General features: G+C 37.8%; 1 protein-coding gene across 3 annotated transcripts in view; it reads right to left on the reverse strand.

Moving 5' to 3' along the window:
* The window catches only part of DLGAP2 (DLG associated protein 2), a 337,736-nt gene that overhangs the window by 235,591 nt on the left and 82,442 nt on the right, over positions 1-19,703 (reverse strand). For all 3 annotated transcript variants that reach the window (XM_014251397.2, XM_088052985.1, XM_088052986.1), the window contains exon 2: positions 765-797. The gene's annotated coding sequence lies outside the window, so the exon portion shown is untranslated. The remainder of the gene's footprint in view (positions 1-764; positions 798-19,703) is intronic.

Below are 19,703 nucleotides of genomic sequence, written 5' to 3' on the forward strand. Positions count from 1 at the left end.
TATAGTTTGCTCCAGCATTTACATTGACTATTTTGAGCTCTGTTCCTTAGAAAGACTCCCGATGGTTGATTTCAAACTAAGTCAACCTTTTAATGTTTTCTTTATAACAGTCCCAATGTTAATAAATAAGTAAATAAATAAATTAGAGATTTTTTTTCAATAATGGCATACTTTAAAAATCATATTCTCATTGTTTGGAAATTCATTTAAGTAAAAGGAGGATCTCATCTTGGTATTACATTAATCACTTGATTAAAACCCTAATACAAACCAACGAACACTGTCATGTGGGCACACATTTAAACTACATGAGTTTCTACTTAATTATCTTAATTTCAGAAGTAATATTTATTCACTTCATTTGCTAAAGTGTTAGCCTCCCTGTAAATATAATATCTAATCAAAAAATATTTTTCATTTCTCTTTTGTGTACAATCTCTATGTTTTCCATCCTCAAATTGATGTCCTTAAATGTCTCTTTACACTCTCACTTACTGACAAATTAGTTTGACCAACACACAAAAGAAGAAGTAAATATTTTGGTTTTTGTTCTAATGGAATATTTCTCCCTTAAGGTATTTCCTGCCTGGAACATGTGCTCAGCTTGATTAAAATAATTTTTTGTATCTAACATAGGGTAGAAAGTCTTTCATTTGTTTCCATCGCTTATGTAATATTTCCAATCTATTTTACACAGATATTATTAAAGTGAAGTGTTCACCTCTAGCTGCTTTTAAAAAATATTTGTAGGAAAACACACTCACCTTCAGGCTCCCCACAGAGTGTACACTGTGACTCTGCAGAGAAAAAGAGAAAATTATAATTTCTTTATTTTAGAATGTCATAATTATATCCAAATATAACAAAACTTAGAGAACTCAAAGTTAGCACAAAAAATACAATTCTATTTTCAGCACACATTTCTTAAAAGGTGCAAAATAATTTAAAAAATAAAAATATTTTTGCAGGAAGAATTTTAAAACAGAACTGTATAAATATTTAGTTACATTTGTATAACCTTCAGAGCCTCTAGATGACTGCATTCATGTAGCAGGACTTTTTGCTTCCACATGACTTTTTGTGTTTTGATATGTACAATACTGCAGTGACAGCAGTCACTCAAATAAAAAATTTAAGCCTGCTAATATTTTGCTATTGGAGGTAGCAAACAGTAATAGTGACAGAGTTATACTCCTTTTTCATAAAAGACTCCCAAGTTCTCCTAAGCAAGAGAAGTCAAACACTCATTCAAATGTACACTTACACTCTGCAAAACATTCAAGTATAGAAATGAAGGAAATAAAACTCCATCATAACAAGCATACAATCTCTAAATGTGCAGTTACTATTTTATCCACACACCGCTATTTGGAAATTGGTTGTCTTAAAATCTATTTTGCATAATGTACAAATACATGGAGGAAATATTTTGAAGTATCTCTTGAGACCAAGCTGTTTCAGGAGTCAGTATCAAGCTGTAGAACAAAGCTACTGTTTAGAATCCAAATACCAAAATCAATTGAAATCCCAGGGTATGTAATCATGTTGGTAGATAATTCTGATATACTGGTAAAAGTCCTACTAGAAACAAGAAACACTATATTTTATATCACAAATCTCTGAAATCTTCATTTTAACTCTCAGGTGAAAAATGACATCTCCAACAGCAACAAGTGCACTGAAGTAAATGTATGTATGTGGAGGCACACACATGCACATGCACATGCACATTGTATACATTTTAATATAAAATCAGTACAAAAAGCAGCTTAACATGCCTGGCAAATGAAAGTCCACTACAAAACCTTGCTGAAATTATCTCCACCTTGAATAAGAGATAGAAGATTTGACTTAGCTGTGATCTTCACTCAAAGGCAAAAAATGTCAGAAAAATACAATATGAAACACATGCACTGAGCAGATTGACCTCTATAGCACTGTGGTGACACTGCCAGATTTTCAGAAGTACTTTCTCCATACAGATAAGAAGCTGTCTCACAGTAACCCCCTGTTGTAATGGCACTTGACCCTACATCTTTCATATATTTTAAACATGTTAATCACTGGGGTCTTACTACTGTTAGAAACAGTGGCATGCATGTGGGAAAGGAATGAGGAAAAATAAGTTTTTCCAGGCAGCTCTGCTGCTGATAGGTAGATCACAACTTTTAGAACACCATAAACTTGTGTGATGAAAAGGAATGAAATTTAAAGCAGTTCAGAACCATGACATATGTAACCAAAGTTTGTACTGACAGACTCATTAGTGTCCCCAGCAGAGCTGGCAAACTAGAAACAACACCCCAATAGCAGGCTTGAGAAAATCTCCAGTCAAGAGCACGAAAAGCCTGGTCACGGGTAAATCAGGCCAGTTTCTTCCACTGCACAATGAAAAATGAACTTGCCACAACATGAAGTGATGCAGAGGAAACAGCTCAGAAGATCTTTTTTTCACGTTTAATTCAAAGACTTTCTGAGATTTCACTGAGATGGGCTGTCTGCCTGTCAGTTGTTATCCTGATTGATAAGGAAGAGTAAGCCGAGACTTGGCTTCTGAACTTCTGACTTTTTTTGATCCTCTATGTTCTGCTAACAACTTCTTCACCAGTTTTTTACAACCCAAAGTCTGCCTGACATATTTTGCGCCTTCAAACACCATCTTCCAAACGTGCCCACTCAACAGTACAAATTACTAGCTTCCCTCTTTTTCCTCACAAACAAAAATTAGTGCCAATATTACAAGTCTGCAACATACTAGATAGTCTATCCGCAAAATAGGGCTTGCAGCTATGACTAGTGCCAGAAAGTTGTCAAAAGCTAGAGAGGTGTCAGCACCATCCTTGCCAGACTACTGCTTTTTTGGACTTTTTTCAGATGTTTATTTAGGGTCCTGTATCTGTGGGCAACCCAGGTGTCGCCACTATCTCAGCATGCCAGAGAAGACTTCATGTGGGGACTTTGTTTTTATGCCTTCCAGCAGCTGGGAATCATTTCAAACTGACAGCAGCACATCTGTCTGTATCCTGGTAAGAAGCAGAATTTGTGGATGTGGATAATTCACCAGTAAGTCTCTGTTTATTAATTTCTCTGCTGTAGTTTGCCACTGGGGTGGGGAGACTAGATACCCTTGTCATTGTGCTTGACGCATACAGGTTGAGTGACAAATAAAAACACAACCACTTCTAGTAGGCATGTAAACAATGTGACAAGGAGGTTGTACAGAGCCCTGCTTTCCACCGAGCCTGTGTGAGAGAGACAAAAATAATTACTTCTCTGTCTAGTCTGTTTAGATCTGTACATTCTATGGCTGTTGTTGAGAGACTGCATGCCCTCAGTTTCTAAAATGACAAGCCATAAAACACACACATGGCACTCAATTATTTGTAGATTTACATTATATGGAAATATAGAAATCTGAGAATTCTGTTAAGAAGCTATGATTTGCCACGTATTTTAACTTCTTTTCTCTGTAGTGAAGTTGCTGTATGTTGGTAGGAAAGATCTTTCTGGAAGATGGCTCAATACTAAACACCTGTATTAGCTGAATTTTTTTCTAATTTTAATTTCAGTTCTGGGAGAAGATGACAACAATGAAGGACATGACAACAGTATGCCGTTCCATCAGGTGAAATTACGTTGTTTAGGCTTAGATCCATCTCACCCAAAGTTGAGTATCAGCATTAATTGAGTGTATCAGCAAAATCTAAACTAGCCTCAAAAAATTTACCAATGAGAGTAAAGAAACAGCCACCTAATCTGCCTTAGAAATTTATATAGCATGAAATCAAAATCAAGAAGTCACCTTTTTTTAAATTACCCATTTTTTTAATGTTTTAAAAAGTCTTAGACTTCATAATAACATTTGCTCCAAAAGAGGAGTATTTATTTTAGGTGACCTCTGAGATGAACTAGTTCAGCCTCCCACTGAGAGCAGAGAAGGGCTTTTGTCAATACAACTTCAACTCTGCTGGGGCTTAATAGTCAAGTCCTGAAAGTCACCAAGGATGGAGATTCCACAACCTCAGTGAGCAGCCTGCACCAGTGCTGCATCAGCCTCATTAAGCTGTATTTGAATCTCTTGGTCTGCAGTTTGTGACCATTCTTCCTTATTATATCACCTAGCATTGCCGAAGAGACTTTTGCTCCATCCTGGGTGTAACTCTCCTTCATGTAGCCCACTATGGGTCTTCACCCCAATAGACTAAATAAGCCCATCTCTTTCAACTGCTCTGGCAGAGGGCCCTTTGCCAGACTCCCTCCCTTTTCTCCCTATGCTTGTGGAAGCAGGGAACACAGTACTCCATGTGCCACCAGCCTCACCAGCACCAGAGGGAAATAATAACCTCGACAACTTGCTAATCATACTCGTGCTGACATAGCCCAGCATACACTTTACCTGATAACGATGAGAATCTATCCACCCATGTGCAGCTTGGTATTCATGTTCATTAAGAAAAAATAAACTAGTATATCAAGTGTTAATGAGATGAGTCCCCTGATCCAAGTCTCTTACCTATTATAGCAGTGCTAATGTATGTGAAATTATGGCCTCGTGCAAGTAACTTTTCTATACCCATGCTGGATAAAATGTTGAAGTGGATGAAATAAAAGCAGGAACATGACCATATTTCAGACAAAGAGATTTCTTAAGCCTCTCCCTTGCACAATTCCTAGTAATGGATTATGTCTGTAAATATCTGATCCATCCAAAGTATTATAGTGATACTTTCACAGGAGGTATTCTTTGTTGTATGTTGCTAATCAATTGCACTTAACAAAGATGCTCCTTCAAGAAAACACTCATCCATCTGAGTAACTTTTTGTCATAGCTCTCAATAGTAAAATGACTAATATAGGTGAGTGTTCAGAGATTTAGGACCCAATAAATCAATAGAACAAGGAAAACCTGTATTCGTATTATTAATCTCACTCTGTCATTTTGAAATTGTCTAGCTAACAGAAATAATGTTCCCAGATACAAGAACTTGCTGACAAAATAGGTCACAAGAAAGATCCTATGAAGAAATAAATTTACACAGTATCTTTTTTCTCTCCAAATATTATGAAACTTATTTCATTTTTATAGTTTTTCTTGTCTAATCTAAATTATACGAATAATTAAAAATAATAAACCCAGATATATAAATGCTAACATTATTTATAAAAAAAAGTGGAGTTCAACATTTAATTTTAAATTAGAGTGAAAATAAATTATTCTGCTAAACACATTAACATTCTGTTCTTTGTATATACTTTTCCTGTATGCTGGTGCAATTACCATCAAATCTACTATAAAGAAGTACAGTAAGGAAAACAATAAAAGGGCCACGTGAAATATACAAAATTGCCATTAAAAAAAATTGCAATTCAGATCATCCATGCAGGCTATATAATGAAATAAGATTGATACACCATATATCAGTAATAGTTTTAATTAAAGAAAATACTGGATGGTATTTCACACTATACTTTACTGTACACTAAGCACTCAGCAGGGGTTTATCCAGATTATGGAGTTCAATCTGGATGATTTTGACCAGGATTTATGGAAGTGACAATACTGTGAGAAATAATATGTAAAGGTGAGAAACAGTGCTGGGGAGAACTTGTCACCTCAGCACTGCATTCAGAAAACGCATGAGGTCAGCACTTCTGAATATACCACATATCCAGCTCTGTATCTCCCCTTCATTTATGTAACAGGCCTTTCTGTTTCTCTTTTCATCTGATGCTTCCAAATACCCTACATAGCTCTTCCCATATTATTTTTGCCCATATTATTTTAAATTTCAATTAGAGATATGTATGTTATCTATTGCTTATATTTCTCTATTTGCTTTTCCTTTTTTCCCCCATTGGATCTATTTACTGATTGGCCAAAAAAAGCAGATAGCTCAGTACAATTACTGAATATGACTGCCTATGTGAATCCAGAGTTCCATGCATAAGAGAAAAACTAGAAAATATTTTTGTTTCACAGAGAAATATGGAATTTTGGTTTGCTTCACATGAAACAATAGTCAGTTTCCCTTTCCCCTATTCACTTAGGCAAAATAATAGTAGTAATAATAATAATAATAATAATAATAATAATAATATCAATTTCCAAGAGGAAGTTTAGCAGATAATTCTTTGGATTTTTGTTCTAAAGGCAAGAAACACAAATGTTTCAACATTTTCATCAGCACCCTATGTCATGAGACTCTACATCATTTTACTGATGTTAATGAAACAGATCTCTGTGGCACTCAAGGAGACATAAAGTAGACATGGACTACATTGAGATTTAGTGCAGCTGAAAAGCAAAGCATGATTTAAGGCTGAACTGTGAAACCAATTAATTTTAACGAGTTTAATCCAATATTTGTATCTAAACATGGCTGTAATAGCACCGATAAAAGCTGAAAGTATGAACTGTTTTCCATTCTCTTTCCTCATGTGTATTTTTTCTCCTACACCTTTTGTTTTATCTATTTTAGCTTTTTCCTCCTGTTGATATCTCACCATTGCACAGAATTACCTGCTGAAACATCAGTGTGACAGACCTGTAGGATAAACTGCAAGATTTTATCATGTCCACCAAGATTATCCATTCACAATATCCACTTTGTTCCACACTGACGCTAGAGCAAATCCTTGGAGATGTCCTGCTCCATGTTCAGTCACCCATTTAGGTAAGGTACTGAGAGACATCTATAAAAACCAACTAGCCTTTTCTTCTACAAAGCCCATTTTACCTACAGACTTTTTTCCTAAAATGTGCCCTAAAGCCTCCAATGACAGGGAATAAAATCCTCCATATGCAGGTGGAGAATAAAATGTTTAATGCAGTCAGAGGAAAAAATAGTAATATCTAATTGATACTCATTTCCTTAATTTTTTTTTTCTCTACTTTAATTCCTCGATTTTTCTCTCAGTCATGGTGTGTAATACTTGTCTTTGCTGTTCTCCAGCTTAGCCATATCCTAAAGTTATGTGTCCCACACTGAATACACTTCATAACCAAAACCCTTTGACTGCCTGATACAGCAAAATATTTACCTGTTGACAATCTCTTATATTTCTATTGGCCCAATTTAAGGCAGCACTATTTTCTTGACTCAAATGATATGTCACTCATCCTTTTGAAAATAAATTTGACTAGAGGTACCTGGATCAGTTGCCATCATAAAAATGAAAATAAGTCAAGGATGCTTTATTGATGCACTTTTGCAGTACAATCCCTATTAAAATAATCCATGTAAACTAAATCCACAAAGCATTCAAGGTGTATTTTACACCTTTTTGTTTGAAACTATGAAGTGGTAAAAATAATTAAAATGACACTACACCAAAACACTGTATTTCTTTTAGTATTATGAATGATGACAAATGGCACAATAGGAAGAGAAAGCAAGTATTTTTGCACTTAGATATTGTTTGGGCCCATTTCCATGAACAGTCATAGAGGAAATAAAAATTAATTCAATCAAAAGGAAACTACATTTGTATATCTATAGGTAAACATCTGACCATCTTGAAACTTGTTTTGTTTTTCTGTGGTTCATTTTTTTACTCAGAAAAATAAGTCGCTTCGTCATGCAGAACGTGCTGAAAAATATAAACACAATTGTTTAGAGTTGTTGTGGATATAGCAAATAAATGCATTTAATTTATTTGAAACTATTTCTACAAACACAAGAGCCTATTTTCCTGCCTGCCTCTCACTGCTGATCATTGTATGACCATTCAAGATGAGATTCCCCTGCATTTACAATTTCAGCTTTCTTGAATACTTCCTTTCAGCTGTGGTATTTATAGCTAAAGCCCTTTTACTGCCTAGGGCTGGGCCTTGAGGTTAGGAAAATCAAATAGCTACTAAAGTTTTGGAGAATAGGGAAAATACAATAGGAAATAACCCAGCTGCCTGTGAGAGACTAGCAGCTGGGCTATACTGGGAAAGACAGAGCAAAGGAAATGAGTAGTCCTGAGAACTGAAGCTACTGAAAGACTTTAAATATAAACAGAATAGCCATTATTAAAATAGAGTGAGCCTAAAGCTGAAGTAAATCAACCAGCCTGGCAGCAAACTGTATATTTTTGAGCAAATGAACTGACATCCAACCAAATGCATAAAGCGACCACTAAGAGACCATTATTTTCCCCAGATAAAAATACAAGGTTCATGTTCCAAGCAATGCCAGAACCTATTCACAGTATTTGCACATCAGATCCTTCTCCATATGGAGTTTACACATTAACCAAACCAAAAGAGATTTAAAAAAAAAATTATGGGATTAGAAAATCAGATATTTTCACAGGAAACCAAAAATAACTGAAGCAATAAAAAACAAAACATTAACCACTCAAGAAATAAAAAATGTTTCTCTTGGTCATCTGGACACAAACACTTTCTTATCAAAGGAGCAGCCATAAACACAGTAATAAAAAGGGTGTGCTTTAGCACGCTTCTGATACACATTTCAAATGCACAGTATCCAAGTGGAGAGTCTAAATATCCCAAACGAGTCCAAAAACGACCAGGTGATAGGTTTATATAGAGCAAATCCATTTGTATTTCTTTCCATTTTTCTCATTTTCTAGTGATGTTGAAGGTTAAAGTGAGTCATACTCTTCGCAAACAAAGTTAAGAAACTTGCCACCCCCTAATGACATTGTAGCATGCTTTTGAAAAATACCAAGGAGGGTAAGGGTGATGATCAAAAATTTTAGAGTGATGACCCATGAGGGTGATGTGAAATACAAAACTGAAGACAGCCTGCACCTTTCTTAATCCAAAAAGCCCTCTGGAGCCAATGCAAGTGTCAATGGAGTTCAACTCGGGGTCAAGTGTACACTACTGCAAAACTACCTAGGCTATATATCATCATTCCTCTATTTTCCATCCCTTTTTTTTCTCAATAGTCTTTCCTTTTGCTCATTTTAAGAGATTTCACCAATACTCTCAGAGCCTCATAAGAACAAATAAAAATGGTACAAATCCAAGCTGAGTATGATATAACAAAGAACCAAATAGATAGATGGCAAAAAATATAGTATAGGACTGCACAGGTATAGAGTGTATCACATACTCTGGTACTCTGGTACACTGAAGGTTAAATTGATTTTTTTCAATCTTTTTTTTTTTCTTTCACATAGGAATCAGATTTTGAAAGCATCTAAATGGAGTGGGGATTTGACTTGACAAACAAATTTAAGGAGGTGGTTTGAAATACAAAGGGTCTACAAAAACATGTAATAATTTTAAGAGGATGTATCCACATCTGGGCAAGACTTGACTAGGTGTCTTACATAGAAAGTCAGTAATGTTTACCAGCTCAGAACAGTATGGATTGGAAGAGCCATTCTTGCCTGGGTAGTTTTTTATCCCTCAAAGCAGAAGAATACTACCTAAGTAACCTTACATTTCTCAAGGCATTGCCTGCTCAAGTTTTGAAAATCCACCAGGAAGGAGAATTAACAGTCACTCTGGGCAACTGTTCCAGGGTTTGACTACCCTCACAATGAAGAGTTTATACCTCAAATCTAATTGAAATTTCCCTTGCTGCAACATCTATCTGTTCCCTTCTGTCCTTACACTGTGCATGTCCATTAACAGTCTGGCTCCATCTGGCTGTAATGACCCATTAAGCAGCTGAGGACAGCAATTAGCTCTGTTCTCCTCTTGGCTTCCTCAGCCTCAGGCTGAACAAATTCAGGTCTCTACAGTGTCTCCTTGTGCATCATATACTTCAGTACCCTGCCCATCTTGGTGGCCATCCTCTGGACATGGTCCAATTTGTCTGCGTTTCTTATACTGGGGTGGGTAAGAATTGGGCCCTGCTCCAATTGCAGCATCTGAAGTGCCAAAAAGAGGGGAACAATCACTCAGTTTAACCTGCTAGGTGTACTGATTCTGTCCAGTGTGCAGTCAGCCTTCATTGCTGCAGATACACTTCTGAGCTCCTTTTAAAAGTCATACATTTCTAGGTCCAAATTCAAACTCAAAAGGACTGTGATATACCACTTTAAAGCTTTGACCTGATCCAGTCCCAAATATGCAGTGACCTCATACGCTAAATGACTACTTGAGGACGTTTACAGCAGTGAATTTTGATGTGCCAGGCAGTGTCTTCCAACAGTGAGAGGCCATAGCTCAAGGTCTGATCAGTTGTATAAGACTTTTCCACCGTCCTGAGAAAGAAACCACTATGGGTTCCTTCTTAAATACAGGCTGAGGAGAGCTAAGTTTACAAGACCACTGAGGTGAAACTGTTAGGATGTCTGCATTGACTAGTCTTTGAGATCTGATGATATTTCTAAATATATCTGCATATCTCAGGAGGAGAGCTTCCATACAGCCTGTACTCTATCAGAAACATTGTCTTCTGGAGAGCAAATACAGAAGAAGCAAAAATTTAGCATGAAGCACTAAAACTGATTTTAAGAAATTAAACCAAAATCTGTTCATGCTATATAACATTTGCTGCCAAAGAAATAAGCGTTAATAAAGCTAATCTGTAAAATTTTGAAAGTGGACTTAAAGAAAATATCCTTACTTTTCCATCCTAAACATTTTCAGGGGAAAAAAAAAAAAGGTCTACTGTGATGATGATTTAAAACACATCCATCTCACTGGATACAAAAAATGTGACCTTTATCTTAACCATTACAAAGGCACAAAGAGCTTACTGAAGGACTCAGACCTATGCTCAAAAAAATGAGTGCTTAATTTTAGCTTTTACAATAGAAATTAAAGATTTATTTAGGGTTATAGAAACTTTCCAGTGAGCTAAACAGGAAAAAAGAAATTGCTACTTTCTGTAAAAAGCATCAACTTCAAACTCACAACTTTTCTCTGGTGAAGTATTCACCCACACTTGTACAAGCTGGAACAAAGCGTAAAACTGAGGACATCTGGAGACTTTTTATGCATGATTTTCTATCTTAAACACTCCCCATGAACATTCATAAACAAAACCAACCCAAAATTCCAGTTACAACTAAATGAACATTAAAAATAACTAGATAAATTATTTGATAAAAACATATAGAATTGCAATAAAGAAATAGGATTTGAAGGTGCAAAAGATGTTTTAAGCTACATTGAGATATGGAATTCAATGACTGAAATAGTGATAAAGACTGATCTTTTTGTAGGAACACTAATTAATTCAACTTTAAATAAGCAAAATTGTAACAGCAGATTTAAAACTCACTATATCTTTTCAATTGTGTCAGCCCCTTGCTTTCTTTGGTGCATCATGTACACAGCAAATGGTACCTCTTTCAGCCAGCATTGCCTTTTAGATTACTGCAGCAAGTTAGAATTCACTGCCAGTGATTTGACCTTCACTTCCTTTATGCCTTTGCAATGGTCTGGTGATTGCTTTAATAGCTAGCTACGTGGAAGTCCAAATCTGCAGTATTAGGAGTCTAAGTACAGAGCACAATCATTGAAAGGTCAAAATACAGATTGTTAACATGCACTCTGGCATAGCTGTAACTGCTAAGTATCACAGATCTCTATATGTTGTGTAGAAACTTCAGGGAACATGAAGTGTAAACACACAAAACTCATATGGGATACGTTTTTCTGATTTTAAAACAGCAACAAAATGAAAATCTCAGCAGAAGCCTTGCAAGTATTTTAGAAATTGTTATTGATATTTTGAAACCCTCATAAAACTCTCAAGATTAAATTAATGTATAATACACTCAGCTAATTAAGTACCAATCACTGGCATTATCATCATTGGAGCAAACTTCCACTGACCAATCTAGCCTAAGGACAGGATACTACTAATAGTCCCATCTGAATGTTAATGCCTTTTGGAAAATAAACATTTTGTTGTGTCAAACATAAAATGGAGCTGCGTAATTGCTCTTCACTTTGGAGAGACAAAATCAGAATTCCAGAAAATACACTAGTGCATATTAAATGCTCAAAATTTCTCAGATAAATCAAATGAGTTTAAAGCCATACCAGTTTCTCCCGATTCTTTAGAACTACCATCTTTCCTTTCCAGATGTATTAAGTAAAATATCTACTGAAACTGCCTCTTTCAATTTTAGGATAATGACAGCCACTATTCTCAACTTTCTAACAAGATACTGGAAGCAAGTTTACATACAAAAATTAAAAAAACAGTTTGATGGAGTAGTTTCTCTTTATGATCCAGTGTTTAAAATCATGCTGAGAAACTGCCACCCTTGGTCTGTTTATCTTACAGAATATTTGAAGGGAAAAAATTTGTTTCAATCATGAGAAATTTCTTGTTAATGTAGCCTTTTCTTTTAGATAACCATTCTAAATATTGCTGACTGACCCCTAGTCACAAGTGAGGTTATCTGTAGGACTGGCCATGAATTTAGGAATTATAAACACACACATGGGATTACTACAATTTTACTGGCCTCCATCAAACTATTTGCAAGGTTTAACTAAGGGGAAAATTCCTGAAAATTTAAAAGTAAGGAGATTATTTTTAGCAAGAAGGTAATATTGAATTACTGGCAGGAGACAAGTAATGAAAAAGTTATGATTGATCTTTCATAGTCAAACTATAAATAATACACAAATTACTCATAAATAAATGTCACAAATGAGTAGTTTATAATGCTAAAGAATTTAGCATTATAAATTCTCTTAATCACAGAAACACCCCTGAATTACTAATCAACAGAAAACAGATATACACACATGTGAAATCAGTTGTCACTGAGATTTAATACTTCACCCTTAAAAAAAAAAAGAACAGCATGATTTATCATAGCAATTTTTCAGGACTATTTATCTAAGTTTTCTTACTTAAAACATTTTAGTTATTGGATGATATAATTAGACAATTGTTGTTTGACTTCAAAAATTATTGTACCTCAAGTGTGACTGAAAAGCAGTAAACATAACATTGGCTAAGATGGAGTTTAAATACAAACAATTTTCCCAATAGATATCATTTTCCATTAATATTTTAGGCTCTTGAAACAGTTATACAGACTCCATGAACTAATTGTATGATGTACTTGTAATGACATAATTCTATCTATTTGACTTATAAATGCCTTGTTTTACATGAAGTTTTACAGAATAAATTATCTAGTCTAGCTTTATTATTTCCATAATAATCCAGCAAAATTATTCTAATATCTTAACTACACAAAGGAATTGAAATTATTTTTCTTTTTTTTATGTTCTGAAGGCATATATTATTTTCTCTAGAGTTATAAATTTAGTTCCATCTCTTCCATGGGATTAAAATAATTCATCAAATGCTTTTTCACGACAATAAAATTCTGGGTGGGAAATGACATGCTTTCACATAATTACATGTGATGCAAAACCTAAAAAAAAGCGAAACACCCAAATGTTTACATTGATTGCAGCAGAACAAAGTAGCTTTTTATAAATTTTTCTAAAATGTGCCTGCTTTGAAATTGGCCAAGATTAGGACATCCTTAAATACTCCTACAGTAAAGGAAAGGAAATTTAGGAATATCTATTCCCTCCTCCTCTTTACCCATTTTTCTGTCATTATGAGGAATTTCTCCCTCTTTTTCTCTCTCTCTTTTTCTCTCCTATGATTTTTTGATTATGTATTTTGATAATAAAATAATGAGCTGCAGCATGAATAAATTAATAAAATTGTAGAAGACTAATATTTATGGGAAAAAGTAAATTATATTTAAGATGGGAGAAGAAATAAGCTCCTTGAAACAAAGCCTCAGGTAAATGCCCAGCTAGCACTGCCTCAAGTTGCAGGTGCTGAATCCAATGCTTACAATTACCATTCAACTGATATTTCTTTTAAGTAAGCAAAAAAGTGGAGATCAATAGCAGCTTACTATTGAAAAAATAATTAGAAATACAAAACAACTGGTAGCCCTGAGGAATTTTGGGTGGTTTTGAAACTGTCCTGCAGCTTGCTTGTCCAATTAACTAAAAGTCCAAACTCTGCTTTAAAAAAGACCCTTGAAAAGAATACTTGTATAGCTAATGCACAAGATCAAATACTGCAATAAATCTGGACCCTAAGGTTTCACGTCCTTGCCGCAATATTTCAGTGACACTGCTCAAACTAACAACTTACAGGGGTTCTATTTATATGATTTTTTTTTTTTTCCACAGTGGAAATAAACAGTTCTGTATAGTTGGCATGGTGTAGCTCCTTACTATAATAGTTTAATAGCTCCAAAATCAATTCAGCTGATTTTGAAATAAGACTCTATCATAACAACAAAAAAAAATCCTACACAGTCTCTAGGAAAAGATATATTAATATACAGACAGGAAAAAAGACAGGAATTATCTTTGTGAGAAAGAATTGGTAACAAGAATCTAGAACTGAAGAGAGCAACTCACAAAATAAATATATTGGGTTTCCATAGCCAGGTTTTAGTAGCAGAGGGGCTACAGGGGTGGCTTCTGTGAGCAGCTGCCAGAAGCTTCCTCCATGTCCAGCAGAGACAATGCCAGACAGCTCCAGGATGGATGTACTGGGCCAATCAGAAATGGTGGTAACACCTATGGGATAACACAGCTGAGAAGGGAAATGTTATTGCACAGGTGTAATTGCAGCCAGAGAAGAGCTGGGTGAGAACACGAGAGGAACAGCTCTGCACACACCAAGGTCGGTGCAGAAGGAGGGACAGGAGATGCTCCAGGCACCAGAGCTGAGATTCCCCTGCAGGCAGTGGTGCAGCCCAGGTGAGGCAGCTGTGCCCCTGCAGCCCATGGAGAACCACAGGGATGCAGAGATCCACCTGCAGCCCATGGAGAACCACAGGGATGCAGAGATCCACCTGCAGCCCATGGAGAACCACAGGGATGCAGAGATCCACCTGCAGCCCAGGGAGGGGACCCACAGTGGAGCAGGAGGATGCCTGAGAGGAGCCTGTGACCCTGTGGGAGGCCCATGGAGGGGGGCCCACACTGCAGCAGCCTGTCCTTGGAGGACTGCACCCTGTGTAAAAGTGACCCACACTGCAGCAGTTTGAGGGGGACTGCTGCCCATGGGAGGGACGTGTTGGAGAATTCATGGAGAATTACCTTTTGTGGGAGGGATCTCACACTGGAGTAGGGGAAGGACTCCATTCCCTGAGCAGTGACAGAAACAACCTGTGAAGAACTGACCATAACTCCATTCTCTTTCTCCCTGCACTGGGAGGAGGTAGAGCTGGAAAGTGGGGATGAAGGTGTTTTTAAGGTTCTATCTTATTTCATTATCATGCTGTGATTTTGTTAGTAATTAATATAATTAATATCTCTAATTCTAGCCTTTTTAGCCCATGACAGTATTTGGTGAATGATGTCCCTGTGTCCTTATCTCAATTCATGAATGCTTTGTTAGATTTTCTCTCCCCCATCCAGCTTCAGAGGGAGGTGATAGACAGGCTTGGGTGGAGGCCTGACATCCAGCCGGGGTCAATCCAGTACAGTAATGTAACAAGTATCAGGAGGTAGCAGCATCACAGAACCCAAGTGCAAGGCTTAAAAAGTACCTACACCAAAGTGGCATACAGAAACACTGAGAAGATAAAAAAAAAAAAAAATCAACAGATACAGAGAAAGATGAAAAGATACATATGAGAACTTACAATGTTCTCAGTTTGGTTTTTTTTAATACCGTAAGCATTGATATTGCCAAACATCTGCAAATGTTCACATATGTGTAGCCACAAATAAATGTTCAGTTCATGTTTACTGAAACACTGAAGCTTGTTGGAAGCACTACTAACTTCATGTGAATTCCCTGGAGAGAGTACTTGCCCAGTATAGCTAAATGAAACACTCATTCACAGTGGGAGCTTGGTCTAAGTGTGGGAAATGCAGCATCAATTCTGTATGTGAAAATTTAGAGAAGTGAGACTCAGATGTTAATATTTTGAAAGATGAGGAACTTACAACACTAAGAAGTGAAAGATCGGGATCTTGGTACGCATCAGCATGGCTCAGCTAAAATCAAAGGAATCTCAGGTTTTTATTAATTATTTGGCCAAGATCTTTCAATCTGCGGGTAATAACACAACTGGAGACAGAACCAGTAATTAGGAGAATGCAATCTGATTCAAAAGGTTTTCCATTATTTTTTGACTGGATGAGCAGATGGCAAATGCAGCTTAACACAGAAAAAAAAAATGTGAGATAATTAGCAGGGAAACCAAACACCAAGTTAGAGAATATATACTAAATGGAAATCTCATCTAGGAAGCTAATCAAGAGAGGAATTTGGGGGATATTATAAAAAATAATTAAAACCATCAAATCATTTCACAGCTGCTAGAAAAGAAGGCAAAGATGATAGCAGGTTACATTAATAAATAAATAAACCACAAAGTAAAGCAGTATTATTAGTGCTCCAGGCATTTATTAAAAACCATCTAGAATAGTCCATCCAGCTCTGGCAGGCATGGAAGCTTGCATTACTGACAAAAATTGGTGTGCTTATGGTACTCCCCAAGCACCAGACTCCCAGTGCTGTTGAGAGTGAGCCACTCCCGGTTTTACTCATGATGTGACAAATTTCACCCAAACCTAGGTAGGATATTTTTGTTGCTCTTACAAAACTGTTTCAGGAGCTTTAGTCTTGGAGGACTAAAACCATCCTACTAAATTGAAGCTAACATTGATTCATGGCCAGTTTATCCTTCTTCTGGCAATATAATTTAGACTAAAATACTTACTTTTTTCCTGCTGTTTACCTTCTTGAAATATTTATAGAGAGCAATCATATCCCTTCTTGGCTTTCCCTGTGTGTGCAAAAGTTGTCAACCCATAATATTTTCTAAAGTAAGCACTCTTCTTTCTTGATCACCACAGAAGTCCTATCAGCTCAATAGCTCACTTCTATTTCAGACCTAATTTCTGCTCTGTGAATTGGTCTCTATGCTTGAAAAATCACTTCTGACATTGATATCTAAGTTAGCAAATGTCATGGTTTGACACTGGCCCACAGCTAGGCACTCATTCACTCGCTCACCCTCCCATGCCACAGCTGGGTAGAGGAGAGAAAAATTAAGGAAAGGGTTCACGAGTTGACATAAGAACCAGGAGAAAACGCTCCAAGGGCAAAACAAACTCAGCTTAGAGGTACAAAGTGGATGTATTACTAACAGAGTCAGAGGAGGATAATGAGAAGTAAAATAAACCCTTTAAAACCACTTTCGTTTCCCCCAACCCCTCCCTCCTTCCCACCAACAGCACAGGGAGACAGGGTGTGGGGATTTAGTCAGTTCATGACCTGAGGTTTTCTTACACTGCTTAGGGAGAGGAGTCCCTCCCACAGGAGACAGTTGTCCTTGAATTTCTCCAGCTTGGGTCCACTTCCACAAGCAGCAGTCCTCCCAAAACTGCTGTGGTGTGGCTCTCTCTTCCACAGGGTCAGTCCTCCAAGGACAGGCTGCTCCAGTCTGGGAGCAGGGCCCTCTCTCTCCTCTGGGTCTCCCACGGGGTCACAGCCTCCTCCAGGCACCCACCTGCTCTGGTGTGGGCACCTGTCCCACGGGCTGTGGGTGGATCTCTGCATCCCCCGTGGATCCCCAGGGGCTGTGGGTGGATCTCTGCATCCCCTGTGGATCCCCAGGGGCTGTGGGTGGATCTCTGCATCCCCTGTGGATCCCCAGGGGCTGTGGGTGGATCTCTGCATCCCCCGTGGATCCCCAGGGGCTGTGGGTGGATCTCTGCATCCCCCGTGGATCCCCAGGGGCTGTGGGTGGATCTCTGCATCCCCCGTGGATCCCCAGGGGCTGTGGGTGGATCTCTGCATCCCCCGTGGATCCCCAGGGGCTGCAGGGGCACAGCTGCCTCACCATAGGCTGCACCACGGCCTGCAGGGGAATCTCGGTTCTGGCATCTGGAGCACCTCCTGTCCCTCCTTCTGCACCAACCTTGGTGTCTCCATGTTGTTTCCCTCACATCTTCTCACTTCCTCCTCCTCTCTGGCTAGGAAAAAACTGTGCCCTCATTGTTTTGATTTTTCTTCTTAACTATGTTATCTCTGAGGCATTACCAACCCCTCTAATTGTCCCAGCTTTGGCCAGCAGCATGTCCATCTTCAGAGCCATCAGGGATTGGCTCTGTCAGACATGGTGGAAGCTTCCAGCAGCTTCTCACAGAAGCCACCTCTGTATCCCCCACCCCACTACCAAAAACCAGGCCATGCAAAACCAACACAGCAAGCAAGGAGCCTAAGGGAAGGGATGTGCTTAGCTGCCAGTTGCCAGACAAGTTGGTCTAAGTGGCTATTGGGAACAAATCGAGAAGGTAAGGGCAATCTGTCAGCTCAGACCTATCCATGTAAATCAAAGTACCTGGACCTGGCTGAGAAAATAGGTAGATGTGTATCAGATGTCAGCTGCACTGAGCATAAGTGTGACCCACAGGAGAAGTGGAAGTGGAAAGGGCTGGGACCAGAGGATTGGGAAGAGGGATTCTGGGGTAGAAACTAGGACCAAGGCTGGGGGCAAGGCTTGGAGGGAGTATGGTCACTATGGGAGAGAAGAGATGTGACTATGGGTCATGGGTAGGGGAAGACACTGGAGCGATCAGTGAGGGATGTATTGTAGGTAGCTCCAGAAGGTCTGGAAGGAAATTTTCTAGAGAAAATCAAAAAATACTGGGAAGGTTCTTAGGGCATTTGTGGACCAGGACAGACACGAGTAAGCTGCTCCCTTCCTGCTACTTGATCATCCTTTTAAATTTTGCTTTGATAAGGAGATTAAATATACCTGACTGTCCATTTCTTTGGCAGTTCTCTTACTCTTCTATGCACTATTCCCACCACCTTTGCCTACTCTTCTGCATTTCAGCAGGGAGTTTGACACCTAGAAGACAAGTTGCTAAGAGGTTTGACAATATTGGCATCTGGAAAGAGAAAACAAAAACCCAACACAAGACCCCCACTGGAAAGGCAGCCATACAAGCTCAGCAACAATCAGATTTGTTCATCTCTCAATCAGTACACATATTATGTTGAAATCAGCTCTTATACAAGCTGCTCCTACCCCAGCAGCTGGGATTTAGGGAACATGGGGGAGAGCCAAGCATACTGTGAATAGGAAAGCCTAGCAGATGTTATCGAGGAACTAAAGATATTACTTGGGGTGGGAGGAAGTTTATTTATAAGGAGCAAGAGATTTTATAAGGACCAGGCTACTGCAACATATGAACATAAGTCATGAATCTGTAACATAGTTTCATTAGTTCCAGCATTAATCAAACAACTTGGTTGCTTTCCAAATACAATGTGCCATTGAAATGTTCAGTATAAACCTAATTTTGAACTAGTAAATTAGAGATCATTAAAGTAAATATTTAAAAAGATATTTAATATAATGGCTGATCTATATGAGGCATTAATTACAGTTTGATCAAAGAATAGAACACATAAATGTTTTCTTTGATTGTATCCCTAAAGTTTGCAGAGAATTAGTGATTTCAAAGTACTTTTTAACCAGTATTGAAAAATCACAGTAAATTTTTTAACTGAACAGAGAAACTCTAAAGTACTGTTCTTACAACATTTCCCTAAAGCTTGACTGCCCTTTGGAGTACTTTCAACCCATATATACAAGAAAGAATAAGACTTATACTGCACATTTTTATATGCAAACTATTTATTTCTTGTTCTTTTACCTGCTTCCTCTTTTGGGCAATCCCAAACACAAATGCAGGTGGGATAGAGAGTGGATTGAGGCTAGCCTTGAGGAAAGTCTAGCTGGCGGAC

Source organism: Pseudopodoces humilis, chromosome 3 (assembly GCF_049639895.1).
Source record: "Pseudopodoces humilis isolate 2021_Gansu_Grassland_sample_001 chromosome 3, ASM4963989v1, whole genome shotgun sequence".
Taxonomy (NCBI): Eukaryota; Metazoa; Chordata; class Aves; order Passeriformes; family Paridae; genus Pseudopodoces; species Pseudopodoces humilis.